This window comes from Dermacentor variabilis, chromosome 2 (assembly GCF_050947875.1).
Source record: "Dermacentor variabilis isolate Ectoservices chromosome 2, ASM5094787v1, whole genome shotgun sequence".
NCBI classification, from domain to species: domain Eukaryota; kingdom Metazoa; phylum Arthropoda; class Arachnida; order Ixodida; family Ixodidae; genus Dermacentor; species Dermacentor variabilis.
In genome coordinates, this window is record NC_134569.1 from 230,018,431 (window position 1) to 230,040,206 (window position 21,776).

At 48.5% G+C, this 21,776-nt stretch overlaps 1 long non-coding RNA gene across 1 annotated transcript in view; it reads right to left on the minus strand.

The window, feature by feature from the left end:
- Positions 1-21,535, minus strand: part of LOC142571214 (uncharacterized) — a 139,053-nt gene extending 117,518 nt beyond the window's left edge. Inside the window, exon 1 of the long non-coding RNA XR_012825795.1 lies at positions 21,499-21,535. This is a non-coding gene — a long non-coding RNA (uncharacterized LOC142571214). The remainder of the gene's footprint in view (positions 1-21,498) is intronic.
- Between the last annotated feature and the right edge of the window lie 241 nt (positions 21,536-21,776).

The following is a 21,776-nucleotide window of genomic DNA, read 5'->3' on the forward strand; positions in this document are numbered from 1 at the left end:
GCAGGTCCAAACCCAAGATGGCTCACTTGTCTTTCGTGTTGGTAGTGTCATCGAGGATTTCATTTTTAAGTTGTATCATGGCGTCCTGAGTTCCGAGCTTGTTTCGGAACCCGATGACGGTGTTAGGTAAAGCCCCGAATCTTCCAGGTACCTCTGCCACCTGTCCATGAGTGTATGCTCCAATGATCTGTCCACACAGGACGTAAGGGAGATCGGCGGCAAGTTTTCAATGTTGGGTGGCATGCCCTCCTTCGGAAACAAGATGGTCTTGGCTGCTTCCCACTGCCGGGTAGTGACCCGGCTCGACAGCAAGTGTTGAAGTATGCCGTTAGGTTCTCGATAGCCACTTCGTTAAGATTTTTTAGCGCTCTATTCGTAACGCGGTCGGGACCAGCGGCGGACTTGCTGTTGGGATCCTGCGGGGCAACCCTTACTTCCTATATACAATGTCTGGATCTAGCCACTCGTTTGCTTCGCCTAGGTAGTCCGAGTGCGTTTATGTGGGAGTGACCGGCAGGTACTTGTCGTCGAGGCGTTTCTTCACTTCGTCTTCCCCGTGCTCGGTCAGCGCCGTGAGCTTGTGGTGCTGGTGAGACTTAGTCGTGGTCCGATCTAAAAGATGCCTTAGCATACTTCACGTCTTGCCGCAGTGCACCTGGCGTCCGCTGCGTTACAAACCTCATTCCATTGCTGAGTGCACAGCACTCTGCTGTGGAACTCGATCTCGCGGTTGAGTTCGGCGACCTTTTGCGTAGCTTCCTGTTTCTCCGCTGCGTCTTCCAGCTCAACAGGCAAGACTGCTTGGCTGCGATGAGGTGGGCCAGGCGGCTGTCAACCCTGTGGACACGCTCGTCCGTCTCGACTTCCTTGGTGGCCTTTTCTACCTTGTTTACAAACTCGGTGGACCACTCAATGTCTGTAATTACGGTCTGCTCCTCGGGTAACAACCCTCGAAACACGTCCAAATCAGTAAATCTATGTTTCCGAAAGCTTCTGCCGACTTCGTTGTTGCCACCGAGCGGGACAGCGACTTCCACAATAAAATGGTCGCTGCCCAATTCGTGGCCCGTGTTTCGCCATTCAAAGTCCGCCTTACCGCCGTCGTTTACCCCTGACGAAAGTGAGATGGGAAGTTGTGTCTTGGGTGATCGAGTTGCCGATTCTTGTAGGGTATGCTGGATCGGTGATTAGATTTAGTCCCAAGTCGCTAGCATCTTGCATTAAGTCCCAGCCCTTTGCCAATGCGTTGGGGTAACCCCAGGCTTGATTCGGCGCGTTAAAGTCCGCGAAGATTACAAGCCTGTTGTCAGGCCCCACAACGTTGTGCGCTTTGTGTAACAGTGCTTTGAATTTCTGCTTTCTGTGTGACGGGCTACTGTACACGTTTATCAGAAAAGTGCTTTCCTTCTGCTTTTCCCCGGTAACCACCTCTACCATGGTGTGCTCGATTGTGCTTTGCTCAACAACTCGTGCTCTACGTACGTGATGCCTTTTCTCACCAAAGTGCAAACTCCCCTGGGACCGGTAAGCGGAGATGTTGACTTCCTCAATGAGGGTCTCTTGCAACATGATGATATCTGCCTTTCTTGATACTTGTTCTAGGTGTTGCTGAAGTACAGCCTTTTTCTCAGCAAAACCGTTGCAATTCCAATTCCAGATCAGGAGGCCTTTCACTGCTGTTGGGGTTGCGGTGGTTGATGCCCTATCCATGTTTGCTGAAAGTTAGCCATTTGCGTTGCCAAGTTCTGTACTGTCGTAGTCAATTGCTGGAACGTCTGTTCAGTTGCTATGAAATGGTCGGTGATTGTCTTGGTAAACGTCGTGTGTATATACTGTTCAAACTGGGTGAGCCTATCTTCAAGGTTGTCTACCCTATCGCTGAGTCTCCGCTCTTTAAGATTTTCAATTGCCCTTCTCTTGGGTGCCGGATCCGCCGCGGCCGCGTTCTCTGTCCTCGGGTTCACTGCTACTTCTGGATCATCCTCGGTCATTGCCATCTGCTGTGGCAGTGGCTATAACTGCTGTGCCTGCTGCTGCTGTAGCTGGACCGCCATAATTCTCTTGATCTCTGAAAGAAGCTCGGGAACAAATAATGACCGCGCAAAGAAGGATGAAAAGCAAATGTTAGGCGTAGCGTTAAGACACAGGAATAGAGCGGTGTGGATCAGAGAGCGAAATGGGACAGGCGATATCCTAATTGATATTAAGGGAAGAACGCGGAGCTGGGTAGGCAATGTAATGCGCAGGATGGGTAACCGGGGTACCATTAGAGTTACAGATTGGGTGCCAAGAGAAGGGAGGCGCAGTCGAGAACGGCAAAAAACTAAGTGAGGTGATGAAATTAGGAAATTCGCAAGCACAAGTTGGAATCGGTTTATCGAAGGACAGGGTCTGAGTTATCGCAAGACAGGACAGATTATCGCAGGACAGGGACAGGGACAGGGTGCAGATCGTATGGAGAGGCCTTCGTCCTGCAGTGGACTTAAATATAGGCTAATTATGACTCACCACTCTACCAGAGCAGTAATTTTGTTCGTTGGAGAAAGTAAGCGGCTTTTCGGAAGCAGGCGACACTGTCATTCCTGAGGAGAAAGTCTATCCCTTAGTCAGAGGCGCCTAGGAAGAGCATAGAAGCAAGTAGACGTCATAGTAGACTTCCCATCAAAGCGGAAAGAAACGTCAACGCTCTGAACGTCGGCGAGAGGTAGTATGTCTTCCCAATTCATTGAACATGAACTATGTGCAAAAACTGCTTAAGCAGCGTTTATCATAAAGAGACAGTACCACAAGCCAAAGTTCGTTAGCGTCTTTTTTCCTTCATTTTCCATTTCATGCCATTCGTCGTTGCCTGGCATGAAACCAGGCCTTCATTATAGCGCACATCGGCCGCTACCTGCGAGCGGTGGTGAGAAATGAAGAAAGGCGAATGAGAACGATGCCTAAATCTAAGCAAATGGGAATACTAATCGCGGCTAACTGCAGCAGTGCTGCCCGTGGCAAAAGACGCTGTTCATTCACTATGAGATATAATTAAGGAAAGGCGCTGCGAGCCCTGGGTGCATTGCAGCTGGAATTTTGGCCTACTTGCGGCGTTTGCGTCATAGCTAGTATGTCCTATTACATGTACGATGCACGCAGAAGCAAATAGTGAATGGTTTACCTTTACCCGTCCTGTCTTTTCACTGTGAGCACCAAGCATGTTAAAGAGTAGCATTATCGGGAAGACCATTTTCAGCAGACACTTCACGACAGACTGCTCTGCTTCCACTGCGACGAAAGAGGCTGCTTATCTGCATGCGGTTCTACCGAAGAGTACGACAATGCGGTTTTGCCTTCAACGCCCAGCTCTCCCTCCGAGCAGAACAACCACAAAGTACAAAGAATCACAACCTGCTAAGAGCTCAAAAGGCACCTTCTAGTTTCTTCAAGGCGCCCACCGCCGCTGATACACGCATGCAACATCAGCGATATTCACAAGAGGAGACTGACTAATCACCTGAGGGAAACTAAGGGCAACGACATCTGAACATGATGTCGCCCTAGCACAAGAGGAGATCCTCGAACTGCCACGACAAGAAGACGTCATGATGACCAAAAGTCACAACAATAACAATGCACGTTAACCGCATAGAAGACGAACCCAAGTAACCTACAGGATCTCTTCTGAAAGTAGTAGGGCTGGTTTTTTCCTGGGTGAAGGGGCAAACAAGAGGCGATCTGTGCACGCAGGATCGGTGAAGGGGGATGTTGGGAACGCAGGGAAAAATCGGCAGTCGGCTCTCAGCCGTTGAAGAGAGCAGGTCGCTTGTAGTGTGAACTTCTATCGAAACGTCTCGTCATGGAGAATCATGCAGCGTTTACTACATCAGCGTTACGCGATCAAATTTTGTGTAAAGCATAGTAAAAGAGGTAATGAGACACCCAACATGATTAAGGATGCCTACGGTGATGTTGCCATGGGTTGATCAGGTGTTTTGGAGTGGAACAAGCAGTTCCGAGAAGGTAAGGAACGAGTGAAGGACGACAACAGCTCCGGACGCCCTTCGACCACGAAAACCAACAAAAATGTGTCACGAGTGAAAAATTTACTGAACAGTGACCGTAGGATGAGTATCAGAATGATTTCTGATGACTTGAGCATTCCTCGAATCGAAGTTTTTGAGATCGTGTCAGAAAACTTAGCCATGAGGAAAGCGTGCGCGAAGTTCGTGCCGCGAGTGTTGTCAGATGAACGAAAGGCCAACCGGGAAGCGATGTGCCAGGACCTTCATCACGTGAATGAGGACCCCGACTTTGTGGACAATGTAGTGTCCGGTGACGAGACGCGGGTGTCTGATTACGACCCAGAGAGCAAGCGCCAGAGCTCAGAATGGCACACCCCTTCTTCCCCACGCCCCAAGAAAGCACAAATGAGAAAATAGAAGCAAAAGTCCATGCTTATTTGCTTTGCTAATCGACATGGAGTCATCTACAAAGAGTTCGTACCACCCGGACAAACAGTTAATGTAATTTTTTACGTCGAAGGTCTCAAAAGATTGCGAAAACGCATTGTTCGTGTCCGCCAAGCCATCGCCAATAATTGGCGGCTGCACCAAGACAACGCGCCGAGCCACACAGTGTTCCGCGTAGTGGAGTATCTTGCCCAGCACAAGGTGGAAACGCTGTCTCAGCCCCTCTACAGCCCTGAGTTGGCCCAACCACACTTTTTTCTATTCCAGAGAATAAAACGGACGCTCAAGGGGAAGTATCACAGATCGGTAGAGGAGCTTCAACAGGCCGTGACGAGGGAGCTAAAGAGCACTCCGGTCTACGCGTTTTTGGAGGCGTACAGAAACTGGAAAACTCGTTGGCAGCAGTATGTAGATGCGGAAGGGTGCTACTTTTAAGAATTCTAATCGTTTGTATTACTCTCACGAATGAATTAAAAAAAAAGTCCTACTACTTTCAAAATAGACCCTGTATGATGATGTAGTCGCGTTGGTCCTTGGCCAATATGAAATCCCGAGCCCGGCACGGCCCGCGGGCCTGTATCCGGATTACGCCCGGGCCTTCTATTTGCTACTACGCAAAAGTCAAGGCTGTAAAATTGCAACCCGAGTACATGTCAGTTTATGGGATAGTCGAGACAGGCAGCGCCATGACACAGAAGTGATACTCTGCAAAGATTAGTTTGCATTACCAACACTTCTCAGTCACTGGGAGTTATCACCAGCACCTACCATACGTCCCGAATTTTATGCGATCGCTATTTGTACTCTTCGGGCACATTTCAGCTTTTTAAATATATATTATGATACCGAATCCGACCAAGCTATCCAGCGCTTTTATCCCAAAAAAGGCAACGCCCCAGTTCATGCGCGGAGAAGTAGATGAACAGCGAAGATGATCATGGCTATGTACAAATGAAAACGACGAAGTATGTAAATAGTGCGCACACTAACTTCGTCCCGTCATGGAAGCGGCCAGCCTGGCCGCAGATCAGACATTATCTAAACGGCTTCATCCGCGAGACGTCAAGAATTTCGGCATTCCGGCGGCGCTGGTCAGTGACAGAGTGTACTGGGCGGACGAGATAGTTCACTGCAGGTGTTTGCTGTACAACGGTGTATGGGCCAATGTAGCGTTGAAAGAACTTCTCACAGAGACCTGGAGTGCGGACTGGAGTCCAAAGCAGGACTTCGTCTCCAGGGTGAAAACGGAGATCGTGCTAAAAAGAATTCTCTGTCGAATATTGTGGAAGGAGATTCTCCATACACAAGGAACAAAGGGCTGTAACCGGTAGTCCGTTGGATAGCAGCATTATATACGAACATCACGAAAGGAAGAATTTTATCCCAGTCAGTGTGGTCAGGACGGATGTACATGGAAATTATGTCAGACAGCGTACGGTGGAAGCGCTCAGTAAGGCCATGGGCTTGCGGATGATGGGTAGAAGTATATTTGTGGACGGTATCAGTGGCCCGAATAACTTCCTCGAGAACTTGATAAATAAATGCCTTGTCATGGTCACTCAGAAGTGCGCGAGGAGCCCCGTGGCGGAAGACGATGGAACGCAAGAAAAAGTCAGTGACTTCAGAAGCGGTACCGGATTGCAGAGAGGCAGTCTCGGCATATCTTGTTAAATAGTCGACCGAAATGACAATTCAACGCTGATCCGAGGGTGTCAAAGGCAAAGGACAATATAAATCAATGCCAACAAATTCAAAAGGTGCGTCCGTGCAAGGCAGAGGTTGTAGTAAACAGGCAGGAGGGGATGTCGAGCGTTTGAGGTGCTGACGTGACGCACAAGAGGCAATGCATTTGGCCACCGTTGGGGATAGGCCACGCAAGAAGTAGCGGGTCATGATGCCGTCGAAAGTCTTGTGGAAGCCTAAGTGGCCAGCCGATATGTCGTCGTGAAGTGCCTCTAAACTCGCAGGCAAAGGCAGCGAGGTAGAACTGGGACCTACCGGTGACCTCTTGGGTGGTAAACGTAGCGGTGTAGCACGCCACCTTGAAGGCGGAATTGTCGAAGTTGGTGTCGAAAGCGGCTGTTGAGTGGTTCCGCTACCCCACTAAGGCGGTCCATGAGAATTTGACAGTAGGAGTCAGCCCACTGAAGCAAGACGAAATCAGAGCGTGTTGAAAGCGTAACTTGGTCCAGGGACGTTATCGAGACCTGGTGTGAGGCAGGCCTAGCATCAGAACGACGTGGTCGGGAAGACGACGGCGCGTTACCGGGAGAGACCCAGAGTGGGCAGCGAGACAATGCGTCTGCATCATGATGGCCTTTTCCAGACTTGTACATTATTGCAAAGTCATATTCCTGTAAACAGAGTATCCAGCATCATATGCGTCCTGACATGTTTTTCATTGATGATAGCCAACACAGAGCATGATGGTCAGTGACGATGGGGAAGTGTTGGCCCTAAAGGTATGGGCGAAATTTCAGAATCAACCAAAGAACAGCGAGGCGCTCTTGCTCTGTAATGGTGCAGTTCCGCTCAGCTGGAGAGAGTATTTGGCTGGCATATGCTATGACTTGCTCTTTAGAGGCTGAATTACGTTGCAGAAGTATTGCGTCAATACCTTGTGCGCTTGCATCAGCATGGAGTATGGTGGGGACTTGATCATAGAATTGGCAAAGCCCTGCTCTAGAAGTAACATGTTGCTAAACAGCTTGAAAAGCAGACTCGTATTCGTTAGTTCATGCGAAAGAGGCACCAGTAACCAGTTGCATGTGTAAAGGAGCTGCTGCTGCAGCGAAGTTGCGTATAAATTGACAAAAATATGACGCCAAGCCGAACAAACTACGTATATCTTTCTGTTGCTGGGGGTAAGGAAACTGGCGAACAGCACTAATTTCTGCGGGGCCTGGATAGATGTCATCTTTTGAGATGACGTGGCCCAATACCTTTATTGTCTTGCTTGCAAATTTGAATGTTTTTGTATTCATCTGGAGACCAGCATTTGCAAGGCATTTGAGAACTTCGTCTAATCGATGAAGATGTCGGCTGTAGTTAGACGAAAAGATGACAATATCGTCCAGGTAACAAAACCGGCCTTCCATTGTAGACCACGATGTACGTTGTCTATCATGCGCTCAAATGTGGTGGGAGCGTTATAAAGGCCAAAAGGCATCGTGCTAAATTTATAAAGTCCGTCTGGTGTAGCGTATACGGTCTTTTTTTGTCAGCCTCGTTCATGGGAGTTTGCCTATAGAAATACTCCGCCCCTTGTATTGTGTCCAAAGCATCGTCAATTCGAGTTACTGGATATACGTCCTTGCGTGTGATGTTATTGAGCGCTCGATAATCGACGCAAAAGCGAACGGAGCGATCTTTTTTCTTTACCAGGACCATGGGAGAGACCCACGGGCAAGATGAAGGTTGTATTATCTTGCGCGCAAGCATGTCAGCAACCTACTGTTCAATGACCTTTCGTTCGGATGGCGATACATGATAGGGGCTTCGTCGTATTATAGCGGAACCATCGGTTTCGATGTGGTGTGTAGCCGCAGGAGTTTGGCTCAAGACAGGGGAACAGCTATCGAAACAGGCTTTGTGCTTTGCCAAGACCACTATTAAGGCTTCGGACTGTGCGGCTGTTAGGTCAGAACCAAGAACGGCTGGAGGAGGGAAAGAATCATCCAAAACTGAGGTTGGTGCTGGCGACGAAGAAGGGCAAAGCGTGACTATAGAGATAGGTTGAGTGTCGGCTAGGGTTGCCACAGTCATCCCTTTGGCCAGCATCACAGGATCTGGGGTCGTGTTGCAAGCAGACAGAAGGGCGCGGCCACGTGAAAACCGGAAGAGACAGATGGCAATGAGGATTCCGCGAGTAGTACCGCGGGAAGAAGGGGTGACTAGGACGTGTGCTTCGGCGATGCGACTGGATGTTACGGCTGCAACGTCTTCGAGACGAGGACGCAGGACGGAGTCTGCAGCAATGACCAAGTTCACGCATGAAACTGCAGAGTCCGTAAAAGGCGCAAGCGCTATATCCGTGATATGGACAACTTCCTTTCTGCATGAAATCCGGGCTGAAGCAGAATGTAGGAAGTCCCAACCCAGTATAAGTTCATGGATACACGTCGGAAGGATGATAAACACAATGTGGTGGCGTATGCCGTCGATGAGAACACGAGCATTACACTGTCCGTCGGGGTGAATGAATGCATTGTTAGCACCCCGCAAAATAGTTGCAAGATAAGGCCTTTTAGTTTGTGGAGCCGTGAACACAGATCACTACGAAGAACGGAAACAGCGGCACTGGTATCGATGAGAGCTGACGCGCGAACAATTTTAACAGTTACAGAAAGAATGTTGGCCGGGCGAACAGGAGGAATTATTGAAGACCGATAGGGAGCAGTTTCCCTCCCAAAAACTGCAACAGTTAGTTTTCCGAGTGCTGGTTGGCAAGATCGAAAGTGGGGCGAAGCGGTGATGTAGAGCGCCGGTAAAGCGAAGGGGAACGACGTCTGGCCGAACGGGAACTATGAGGCAGATTGGGAGCAGCCGGAGGAGACCAAGGACGCTGCTGAGGGAACGAGTACGATCCGGGAATGTAGGCGTCTGGTCGGCGAGTGTGTGCTTAGTCGTGCTCAGCATAGCCTCGCCTTTCATAATGCTGGCCACGGCGGAAGAAGCGAGATATATGACCGCATATAGCATAGTAAAAACAAACCGGACGAGGTAGACGCCACTGAGGGTAGAATGGCTCAGTAAGTCCTCTGGTACCCATCGAAGCCAAATGGTCATAGGCAACGTCAGTAGCCACGGAGCTGACAGTAGGGGTGGTTAGCGAAGCAACAACCGCGTAGGTAGGTGTGGGGCGCGCTACCCGAGCAAGATGCGTCACGGGTGTAGTCATCGCGGTCAACCCTTGCTTTACGACCTCGCGCAAATCGAAGGTGTACGTTGGGGCACAGGCAGCAGGTGAACGCCTCAGTTCTTGTATTTCAAGCTCGTCGGGATGATGGTGCGTATAAGAGCACGTAGATCTGGAGAATGGGTAACCTGAGGAACGCTGCTGTCATGTTGAGGACGAAGAGACTGCAGCTCGTCTAGGTGCTGACATGTGGACGTGATGTCTTGGACAGAAGCCGGATTTTGCACGACTAAGGCGTTGAACGCGACAGACCCAATGCCTTTTAATATTTACACGTGTACTTACCTTTATCGGGCGACCACGTTTCGCCGCCTAACAAATGTTATCGCGCAGCGCAGGACGCGCCTGCATGTAAAAGAAGTTTCTGGAATGTTATCTATGGTTCCGTCCACTGTCTTTCACCGAAACTTTAAGCGACCTTCAAGGTTATGCCATTTGGACTGTGCTCGGCGCCTGCAACGTTCCTACGCACGATGGACACGGTTTTAGCAGGATTGAAGTGGCAGATCTGTCTCGTTTACTTCGATGACGTCGTTGTCTTCGCCGGAAATTTCGACGATCACCTTAGGCGGCTTGCAACAGTACTAGAGGCCATCAGGTCGTCAGGGCTTACTCTGAAGCGGGAAAAATGCCGCTTCGCTTACGATGAGCTTCTTTTCCTAGGCCACGTGATCAGCAAATCTGGCGTCCGTCCAGACCCGCAAAAGACAGCTGCCATCGCACAGTTCCCGCAACCGATCGACAAGAAGGCAGTGCGTAGATTCCTTGGCATGTGTGCCTACTACAGGCGCTTTGTAAAGGACTTTTCACGCATCGCTGAGCCGTTGACACGTCTAACTAAATGTGATGTTGAGTTCAAGTGGGAAACGCCGCAGGACGACGCATTTGAACAACACAAACGACGCATGCAGTCGCCGCCGGTACTTGCGCACTTCGACGAGTACGCGGATACAGAAATCCATACTGACGCCAGTAGCCAAGGCCTCGGTGCCGTCCTAGTCCAGAGGAAAGATGGACATGAACACGTGATAGCTTACGCTAGCCGGTCGTTGTCAAAAGCGGAAGGCAATTATTATACAACCGAAAAGGAATGCCTGGCCATCGTTTGGGCTACAGATAAATTTCGCCCTTACCTATATGGCAGGCCATTCAAAGTGGTCAGCGACCGTCACGCGTTGTGTTGGATAGCTAACTTAAAGGACCCTTCAGGACGGCTGGCACGGTGGAGCCTCAGACTACAAGAATACGACATCACCGTAACATACAAGTCCGGACGAAAACACTCAGATGCCGATTGCCTATCACGCGCCCCCATTCACCCGCCGCCGCAAGATGACGAGGATGACGACGCCTTCCTTGGAATAATAAGCGCGCAAGACTTCGCCGAACAACAACGAGGGGACCCGGAGCTAAAAGCCCTAGTAGAGTATGTGGAAGAGCACACCGACGCTGTCCCTAGGGCATTTAAGCGTGGATTGTCTTCGTTCACGCTTCAAAACAACCTAATCCTGAAGAAGAACTTCTCACCAGTCCGCGCCAACTACCTTCTTGTTGTTCCATCGGCGCTGCGTCCAGAAGTACTGCACGCCCTACATGACGATCCGACCGCTGGGCACCTCGGTTTCTCCCGGACGCTATCGAGGCTACAAGAAAGGTATTATTACTGGCCGCACCTAACCGACGATGTCGCCCGTTACGTCAGGACGTGCCGAGATGTCAGCGACGCAAGACACTACCGACAAGACCATCATGATTACTACAGCCGATAAAGCCTCCTTAGCGACCCTTTCAGCATATCGGGATGGACTTGTTGGGACCGTTTCCGACATCAACTTCCGGAAATAAGTGGATCGTCCTGGCGACGGACTATCTCACCCGCTTCGCTGAAACTAAAGCTCTACCGAAAGGCAGCTCAGCCGATGTGGCGAAATTTTTCGTCGAAAACATCCTGCTGCGACATGGTGCTCCAGAAGTCCTCATAACCGACAGAGGAACGGCTTTTACAGCAGAGCTCACTCAAGCAATTCTGAAATACAGCCAGACAGGTTCCAGGAGGACAACTGCCTACCATCCGCAGACGAATGGACTCACGGAGGTCCTGAACAAGATCCTCGCCGACATGCTAGCAATGTACGTCGACGTCGAGCACAAGAAGACGTGGGATGCGGTCCTTGTTTACGGCAGCGATGAGCTCGTTTACGGCAGGAACCTCACGACGACGCTCGACACCATGCTGCCGCACGTCACTGACGAGGAAAGTCTTGATGTCACTTCCTATCTCCAGCCCGCCGAAGAAGTCCGACAGCTCGCCCGCCTGCGGATCAAGAACCAGCAGAGGACCGACAGCCGACACTACAACCTCCGATGACGCTTTGTCGAGTACCAGCCCGGCGACTGTGTTTGAGTATGGACCCCGATACGCAGACGAGGACTCAATGAGAAACTACTCCGACGCTATTTCGGACCCTACAAGGTCATCCGACGTATTGGCGCTCTGGACTATGAGGTCGTGCCAGACGGCATTTCGCATTCATAGAGGCGCTGCGCACGATCTGACGTGGTCCACGTGGTGCGCTTTAAACCCTTTTACGGACGTTGACGAACTTCCTTATTTTTGTTGTTTTCTTTGCTACGAGTGCTTTTGTTTATTACTTTCGTTTGTTTGCAGCATCGGGTCGATGCTTTTAAGAGGGGGTAATGACACGTTTTCTTATCTTTATTGGGCGACCACGTTTCGCCGCCTAACAAATGTTATCGCACAGCGCAGGACGCGCCGGCATGTAAAAGAAGCTTCTGGAATGTTATCGATGGTTCCGTCTACTGTCCTTTCACAGAAACTTGTGTAATCTGATTGCATGTATGCGCAACGCTAATGGTGTAGAACTTTGTGGAAGGCACGCGGGTCCCAACGATTAGCCTGGAACATTCGACGATTGTAAAAGCCGACGCGCTTGACCCGCTGATCAGATTTTCGACGATCGCCGGCCGTGTTCGCCGCTATCGTTGTGCTATTGGCGGCGAGGAGTTACGGAGTCGCCATCTATCGGAAACGCCTCGCTGGCGTAGCATGAGGGATCACGCGGCGCGCTCCTTATAGGTTTTGCTGTCCGCGCTCACTGAAAACACCACGCGCGAGCTCTCCCGGACATTTCTGTAAGTACTTTCGAAACGAAAGAAGTTGTTTACTGTCTAAATGATAATCTTGGGCAAACCGAAAGCACACAATCATTTACAGACGCTCTTTACCGAATACGTACAGTGAAGGGCACTGCGTGCGGTCACCGCGATGGAGTCTCCCGAACCGGCTTCTTGCGTGAAAGGAAGGTAAACGCTGAGAGCAAACTATGTGAAATATGTTCTTATAGTGTTTGTATAACTAAATGGAGCGTAATAGAAAGAAGCCTCAATGCAGCGATCGCGCAGGTTCGCAGCGACGGACTGCGCGTCTGCATGCTTGTCGGCGCACTGTTTCGCTTTCTCCGAGCGCGCGTTCTTGCACCGTGCCATGAGCTTTAGGCCGCAAAAAATGAGTATTTGACAGTATACAGGCAACCATTGTTGCGTGGGAGCTATCAGAGCTGTTCAAAAGTAACTTCATTGCAGAGACTTCGACGCCTACAGGGACTATGATGTGTCGTCGCGACGATTCAATCTTTTTTTTCTTCTAAATTATTTGATTTTTCAATATTATTTTTCGTGTTGCGTCGCACTGTATGTTTATCGGTGTTCTCAGTGCGCCATTTCCCGCTGCTCCTTTTTTGTAATCCAGTGCATTAATTCATAACACAAACATGACCATATACCATGCTTTCTTTAAATGTGCTTCTTACCGCTGCCTTTCCACTCCACTGAACTTGCCAGTATCTATAGCATCGACAAGTTGATAGACCAAACCGTCATAATATTAGTCGTGCAGCAGACTCGGGCGAGCGTCTCAGTGCGCGTTTTCAGAACATCGCAGACCCGGCGCCGTAGCAGAAATCTTCCTCGCGTCTGTGCTTGCTGCATACCCGAGTTGTAGCCGATGACTGTTTGCCGGTTTTATGTTTCGCGAGCCAAGCTTCACGCAGCCTCTTGTCCTGCGGCTACGTGTGAATAAGGCTGACACCAGCCTCCGTTACGTGCGTCCGGCCCTTCGGCACCGAGCAGTAGCCTGCCATGTTGCGCGCCTTCAAAGGCCGCTACTACCTATTGTAGTGCTTTCAACAGTTGTAAAGGAGACACTCGAAGCGGGAAAATTTCGTCACTCAATGAGGACCGCAGCGTACGAGGGAATTCAAACTCGTTTTCAGCTCGCTTCGGCGCTCCCGAAGCAGCCGACGCGGCCGCTATGTCCACGTGATCCCTCCTAGCACGTCACGCCGACGGTGGCGCCAGATTTTCCAGTGGTGGAGCTCGAGGCCAATAAGTGTAGCCTGTCTTGTGGGCACAGGTTCGCCCAATAAAGTTAGTTTTGTCGTTGACAGTATTGCTACTGCCGTTAACAATATTGCTTCAATATCACCACCACGTGACAATATGTATCGAACGCGTGCGGCTTCCGTCATGTTAGGGTTCACACGGCGGCACACAGCCAAGATGTCCTCTATGTATCAGGTGTATGACTCTTGTGGAAGTTGGAGGCGTGTTCCCAGCCTCGGTTTGGCGAATCCTGTACGGTCAGACGAGGAAGCGAAGATTTTCCTCAGCTTGGAGGTAAACGTGGACCAATCCGTGATGTCGGATTCGTGGTCGAAATAACACGGCTTTGCAACACCGGTCAAGTAGAATGTGACGTACCTCAATTTCTGGGCGTCGTTCCACTTATTGCAAGAACTGACGCGGTCGTAGTAGTCGATCCAATCGTCGACGTCATCACCGCGGAGTCCAAGAGGAGTCACAGTCCAAGAGGGCGCCGCAGACTGAACCGTTTGTGTCGTAGGGTTAGAGGCGCCGGAAGAGCCGGGGTTGGAAGTGTCCATCGTTGTAGGGGTAGCCCGGCGCAGGCGGCCACCAGAATGTAGCTCCAGGGAGTATGGGAACGCGAGAGGACCTCAGGGTCTTGACGTACCTCCACCACTTTATAATACCGAGACCGACCAAGCTGTCCAGCGCTTTTCATTCCAAAAAAAATGCATCGCCCCAGCTCATGCACGAAGAAGTAGAACAGGGAAGATGATGATGGCTATTTACGAATGAAAACGACGAAGTAGGTTAATAGTTCTTACAATATATATACATACACATTGTTACGTGGAAGAAAATATATGTATTTACAATGTATACAGTTAAGAGGTTGTTGCTGAGTAGTCAGCGCAACACCAGCTACTGATCGTCGAGACACTTCAACCTCCTCTTCATCTCACAACGTCCTTTTGTCCAAAGCGGCACAAACTAGTTCGTGACATTAACTCCCGGCGGCAGAAGCATCGTCTCGATGCTTCCTAAGGTGTCGCATCAGTGTGCGAGTTATAGGGCTTTAGTCGCAAAACGTGCACGAAATCAGTTCGTGGTGGTGTAGAAGACGTCGAAGACACAGGTGATATCTCATATGCGTGGCTGGTTATTTGGCGAAGAACTCGGCATGGCCCGACGTATCGCGGCAGCAGCTTTTCGCGAAGGCCGACGCGACGGGAGGGTAATCAAAGGAGGACAAGTGACCTAGGGCTGAAATGAACGTCCCGATGAAGACTGTCGTAACGGTGCTTTTGGATAGTCTGAGACGCCAGAAGACGGTCACGGCAAATGCGACGTTCTGTGGCCACACGAACAATGGCGTCGTGAGCATAGAACGTCGTAGTGGTGGCATCAGAAGCTACCAACAAGTCAAGAGGCAGGTGTGGGTCACGGTCAGGGGCGTAGCAGGGGGGGGGGGGCTTATTGGGCTTCAGCCCCCCCGGAAATTTTTTCGTGCTGTCCATGCACGCCGACCAAAGCAATCCCCGGCGCGGGAAATCATTCTGGATTTTGTCTAGAGCGTCTTTTTCCCGCTCGAAAAGCCATTTCACCGCGAAAATTGCGAACTCGGGCTGAAATTCGCGGCAACGCCCATGCACCGGGAGTCACATAACGCAAGCAGCCCCATCCGAGCTCAAAGTTTCAAGGATGTTTTCATGGCGAACGGGTTTGACGCGGCATCTTGCGGAGGCCGCGGAATATCACAGAGCGCATGGATATCAATTCCGAAACTTTATACGTATAATGTTCTCGTAAACTTTTGATGTGAAAAGTGCATTGACATTTCCAAATGTGTGCTTTAGATTTTCAATTGCGGAACTTTGTAAGTTTAATGCTCCCATAAATATTTGACGCCAAAGGTGCACTGATTTTTCCAAAGTTGTACATCAGGCCATGCAGCGAGACAAGCCAAATCAACACTCTATCAGACAAGTTGACAAAGCCCGCAGCAAGGCCAGATGAGACGAAGCGTTGTGGTGGTTAATTCGTGCCGTCATGTCACATAAAAAAAATCAACATTTTTTTTTCACCTACGCCAAAGCATCCAGTGAAGACCCTAAAGCCAGCTAAGGTAACTACGTTATTTATTTTTTCTACTTGGACTTTTAATCGCGAGGACACATTGAGTTTCTTCAATTTTTTTTGTTTTCGCTCCCCTACCCGCGCGCTGCCAGAGCCAGCCAGAGCGCACGAGTTTTTCTCGTGTTGCACCGGCCACCGCGCGGCGCACTTCGGTGCGCGTTCGGTTTTCTCTGGCCGAGTGCACTTTCGCCTCGCAGAGCTTCGGTCGCTTTCTATCTAGCAGACGAGAAAAAAAAACAATGGTCACTAGCCGCCAAAACTGTGGGTACTCGACGGATTGCAGCGCGTTCGCTTGAGCGCAACCTCTCCAGAAAGTCTTGTCTCGCCGGTGTAGGATACCGAGCAGTATGCACATGGTTCTTGGTGGACCAAGCGTCTCGTGTTTCCTTCGATATTCCATAATAGCCTGATTAGTTGCCCAAAGTAGGCATTCGATTGTGACCAACATACTTTGCGTTTTTTTTTCATTACGGTGTCGCCGCCCCACAAAAGCAAAAAAGAAGCGTTGTTGCGGTGCAGCGAATTGGCGAATGGTGAAAGTTCTATTTTTTTACTTCTTTTGCGGAAAGTAATGGACCATGGGATGCTTCAGTTGCCGGATATTCTCATTAGATTATTGCGATAGCAATTATATGGACACCCTAGGCGCATTTCTGCCGTCGCCGTTGCCCTCATGTTCCACATAAAGTCCAAGTGCGATAACATCGTGACCCCGCGCCGCATGCTGCATGTGCGCGTGATAGTGTAGGGGGGGGGTGGCGTGGGTGAGCCGACGATGGTGGCTCAGTCTTGTATGCGCAAGGGAGAAAAGTGAGGGGCAAGCGCGCCGCCTTCCGTCGAGAGCGATACATCGGGGGGAGTGGATAGAATGGGGGTAGAATCTAGAATTATGTGAATCTGTGATTGCGCAACATGTTTATTTGCCTTGTTTGACGCATTATATACCGTGAGTTTTTCTTAGATACGTAGATTTATTGGAGACTTACTTATACATATGTTTAAATATCTTCTTGCGAGGTATTGTGTATACGTGCAGTGAACTTTGTTTCTAGTGGCACTTTTTTGTCCTTTATCAAGCTGTGACTTCGCATTTGTATGTTCCATTGTATCTTCGCATTTCTAACGTAGGAGGGCGAGTCAAATGGAAGTGAGATTACGCACCCCGCGCCATTATGGCTCTGCTCATTACCTGCAAAGCCTGCGCGTAGCACACAGGCATCTCTCATTTACAAAAGTGACACGCAGGTGTGAGGATAAATGTTCTTTAATGCTCTCATACACTGGGTTGAACATGATCGCGTGGCGTAATGGACGGTCCAGAAGTTGAGCAGCGTGGTGCCGTCAGGTTTTCGACAGCCTGAAGGTGTTTCCCAAAAAGAAATTAGTTGCCGTATGGCTGCCGTGTACATGGAACATTGCATTTCATTGGCCACTGTGAAGCGTTAGAACAAACGGTTCAAAGAAGGACGTGAAAGATGCAAAGACGATGCCAGACCGGACCAAAGCCATCGTGCAATTACCCCTAACAAAATTGCAAAGGTTGATGAGCTGATGACACAAGAACGGAGGATAAGCATCGATGAACTGGTAGAGCGTGTAAACATTCGTCATGGTTCGGTTCGCGCCACATTTCACGAACATCTCGGCTATCGGCTCCTGTGTGCGCAATAGATGCGAAAGATTTTGAACCAACGCTAGAATACGGAGAAGATCGGCGCTGCCTTTTCTCATCTGATCCGGTATCACAATAAGGGTGATGATTTCTTGTTTGCAATTGTGATCGGAGACGAACCAACATGCCACTACTACGAACCTGAAACACGACAGCAAAACTTACAATGGAAACTTTCGAATTCACCACCCCTAAAGAAAGCAAAGGCCGTCATTTCCGCGAGAAATGTGTTGTTGAGTTTTATTTTTCGATCGTCAGGGGCCATTACTGATAGAATATGCTAAAGCTTGAGAGCCTATCAATTGTTTCCGATATTGCGAAACGCCGAATCGGCTGCGTGTCGCAATCAAGAACACACTACGTGGAAAATTGAAGAACGGGGTCATCTTGTTCCACGACAATGCCCGTCCCCACGTCGCTGGTATGGTTAATACAAAACTGGCAAAGTTCAAGCGGGAAACGCAGCAACATCCACCATACAGCTCAGACCTGTCGCCTTGCGACTTGCACATTTTGGGGCAACCGAAAGAAAACAGCTCAAGGGAACCAGATTCGTCTCGGATGATGTCGTCAAAGTCAGTTGCAGAGGTTTTGAACCAGCTACCCAAGGAGCTTGATGAGACGGGAATTGCACGACTCGTTAGTCAATGGGACAAATGTCTAAATGCTCATGGGGGCTACTTTTAATTAAAGTACCGCGTTTGTCATATATTCGCATTAGCTCACTTTCATTTGACTCGCCCTCGTATACTCTGCGGAACTCCTGCTTTTTATACGTCCTCTCTGTTGCGACTATAATTTCGGTGCAATTACTCACGATACACGACCGGTGAGAGCTGCTGCTGCGTAATACATTGGAACAAATGGCAGCGTCATTCAGATTTTTCACTGGCTGCGGCATATCTACAAGACTGTAAACAAGGATCTTGAATGATAAAGTGTCATTAACATATTTGTCCTCAACTTGTTCATTTCTAGGCCTTTACATTTTTCACATCAGCGGCATGCACTGCTTTGCTGGCTTAGAACTGATTTAGTTCTAAAGTTAGTGGGATATTTTCTTTACTTATTAAATAGACAAACAAACGTGGAAACATTGACATCAGTTATGTTGGACACAATTTTTGGCACATACTTGCATATTCTTTTATGAAAAAATCCATATTTTATTTGTATTGACAGTGCGTAGCGTTCAAGAATTCGTTTGCGGCATCTTTGGCAATTGCAATGCAGTTATTATTTGTGTATTTAATCCCTAGGCAAATTGTTTAAGAGGAAGCTTTAGCTCGGGCCCAACTCCGACGCGGCCTATTCAGATACATGTAAAACGCAGAAACGCTTTTCTGAGATAACTCCTGAATCGCTTTTAATGAGATTTGGTGCATTTGAGAGATTGAGTAAAATTCTAGTGTCTGTTGGAAGAGGAATTTCGATTCAGGGCGTGGACTTTGTTTAAAATATTTTGAAAAATTCGAAAGTTCGAAAATAATAGAAGCACGAAGTTTACAAATTAATAGCTCTGCATCAAGAACAGATATCGCGGTTCTGTAAATGGCGCCCATTACACCATTCAAAGCGCACAAATTCAATATGTCAATTCGTATCTTACGTGAATTGGTTATGTTATGTACAAGGGTTCTGCAAAAGCCGTAGTTCCGTATTCATCATCATCATCATCAGCCTGGTTACGCCCACTGCAGGGCAAAGGCCTCTCCCATACTTCTCCAACAACCCCGGTCATGTACTAATTGTGGCCATGCCATGCCTGCAAACTTCTTAATCTCATCCGCCCACCTAACTTTCTGCCGCCCCCTGCTACGCTTCCCTTCCATTGGAATCCAGTCCGTAACCCTTAATGACCATCGGTTATCTTCCCTCCTCATTATATGTCCTGCCCATGCCCATTTCTTTTTCTTGATTTCAACGAAGATGTCATTAACTCGCGTTTGTTTCCTCACCCATTCTGCTCTTTTCTTATCCCTTAACGTTACACCTATCATTCTTCTTTCCATAGCTCGTTGCGTCGTCCTCAATTTGAGTAGAACCCTTTCCGTAAGCCTCCAGGTTTCTGCCCCGTAGGTGAGTACTGGTAAGATACAGCAATTATATACTTTTCTCTTGAGGGATAATGGCAACCTGCTGTTCATCATCTGAGAATGCCTGCCAAACGGACCCCAGCCCATTCTTATTCTTCTGATTATTTCCGTCTCATGATCCGGATCCGCCGTCACTACTTGCCCTAAGTAGATGCATTCCCTTACGACTTCCAGTGCCTCGCTGCCTATTGTAAATTGCTGTTCTCTTCCGAGACTGTTAAGCATTACTTTAGTTTTCTGCAGATTAATTTTTAGACCCACTCTTCTGCTTTGCCTCTCCAGGTCAGTGAGCATGCATTGCACTTGGTCCCCTGAGTTACTTAGCAAGGCAATATCATCAGCGAATCGCAAGTTACTAAGGTATTCTCCATTAACTTTTATCCCCAATTCTTCCCAATCCAGGTCTCTGAATACCTCCTGTAAGCACGCTGTGAATAGCATTGGAGATATCGTATCTCCCTGCCTGACGCCTTTCTTTATTGGGATTTTGTTGCTTGCTTTATGGAGGACTACGGTGGCTGTGGAGCCGCTATAGATATCTCAGTATTTTTGCATACGGCTCATCTACACCATGATTCCGTAATGCCTCTATGACTGCTGAGGTTTCGACAGAATCAAACGCTTTCTCGTAATCAATGAAAGCTATATATAAGGGTTGGTTATATTCCGCACATTTCTCTATCACCTGATTGATAGTGTGAATATGATCTATTGTTGAGTAGCCTTTACGGAATCCTGCCTGGTCCTTTGCTTGACAGAAGTCTGAGGTGTTCCTGATTCTATTTGCGATTACCTTAGTAAATAGTTTGTAGGCAACGGACAGTAAGCTGATCGGTCTATAATTTTTCAAGTCTTTGGCGTCCCCTTTCTTCCCCTTTCCGTATTACTTACTTTTTTAAATTCATGTGTAACATATCAATTTTGTCCTTTGTAGATGCACTTTACTGTCAATTCACAGAATTGTGATATCAATTTTCATTGCTGATTCATAGAGTTGCAAACTTAGTTGTTTCGTTTGCTGGAAATTTTCGAATTTTGCCACTTTTCAATAAAATATTGACCACCTAAATTGAAAATCCGAAAGAAATTGTCACTAGAATTTAAGTTTTTCTTTTAAATGCAACAAAACTCGTCAAATTTGGTGCAGTGATTGCCGAGAAAAACGAATTCTCCTTCCTGATGTATTTAGATAAGAGCATCCGACCTAAGGCCGAGCCGGAACGCGGAAGTGGAAACTCACCAACGGCACGAACTTTATCAGGATGAGACTGGACGCCAGCAGCGTCAACCAAGTGACCAAGTACTCGTTTTTGGCGGTGGCTGCATGACTGAATGCATGACTGCGTGACTGCAACCATGACTGCATGACGACGATAGAACAAGAACCGTGGCATCACGACCACGAAGACAATCCTAGTGGCTCAAGTTAGTACACAGCTTGAGTTATTTGGGTGCGAAGAATAAACATATATAGCCACGTTCGAGTTTATGCCGCTGTGGTCAAACGGTGTTGTGACGTGAAAAGGAGGTTGAAGTGTCTCGACGATCGGTGGCTGGTGTTACCCTGACTGCAGAGCTACAACTTCGTAACTGTATATATTGTAAATACATATATTTTCTACCCCGCACATCCACAAAAATTTTACAAATATGTAAGATTAATAAATCTTAGATATATTGCTGGTGCATAACAGGTCATGCAAATTGACAGTGATTATCTACACCGTAGAAATTGTAGACGTTCTCTATTCCTGCTTCTGAACCAGGTACAGCAACACAGCTAGTGTTAGCAGTAGTGCGAACAATCGTTTTGCCACTAACAAATACAAAAAGGCAACATACCATCCAAGGCGTAATATTTCCGTGCTGCAGACATTCCTGGAAAATAACAGGAGTATTAGCGTTAAATCTCCAAAATCATCAACAGAACACGTAAACTGCAAGGCCGACATGCCATCAAGTAACCCTTTCTCCCCGCAGCAAAAAATGACTTCAAATGTTTTCAATTTGCCCAACCTCATCAAACCACGTCATCCAGTGCCACCTTCAACTGGTTTTCCCAGACTTCGGCAAATTTTATAATACGAAAATAACCTATCAAAATTGTATTTTATGCCCCC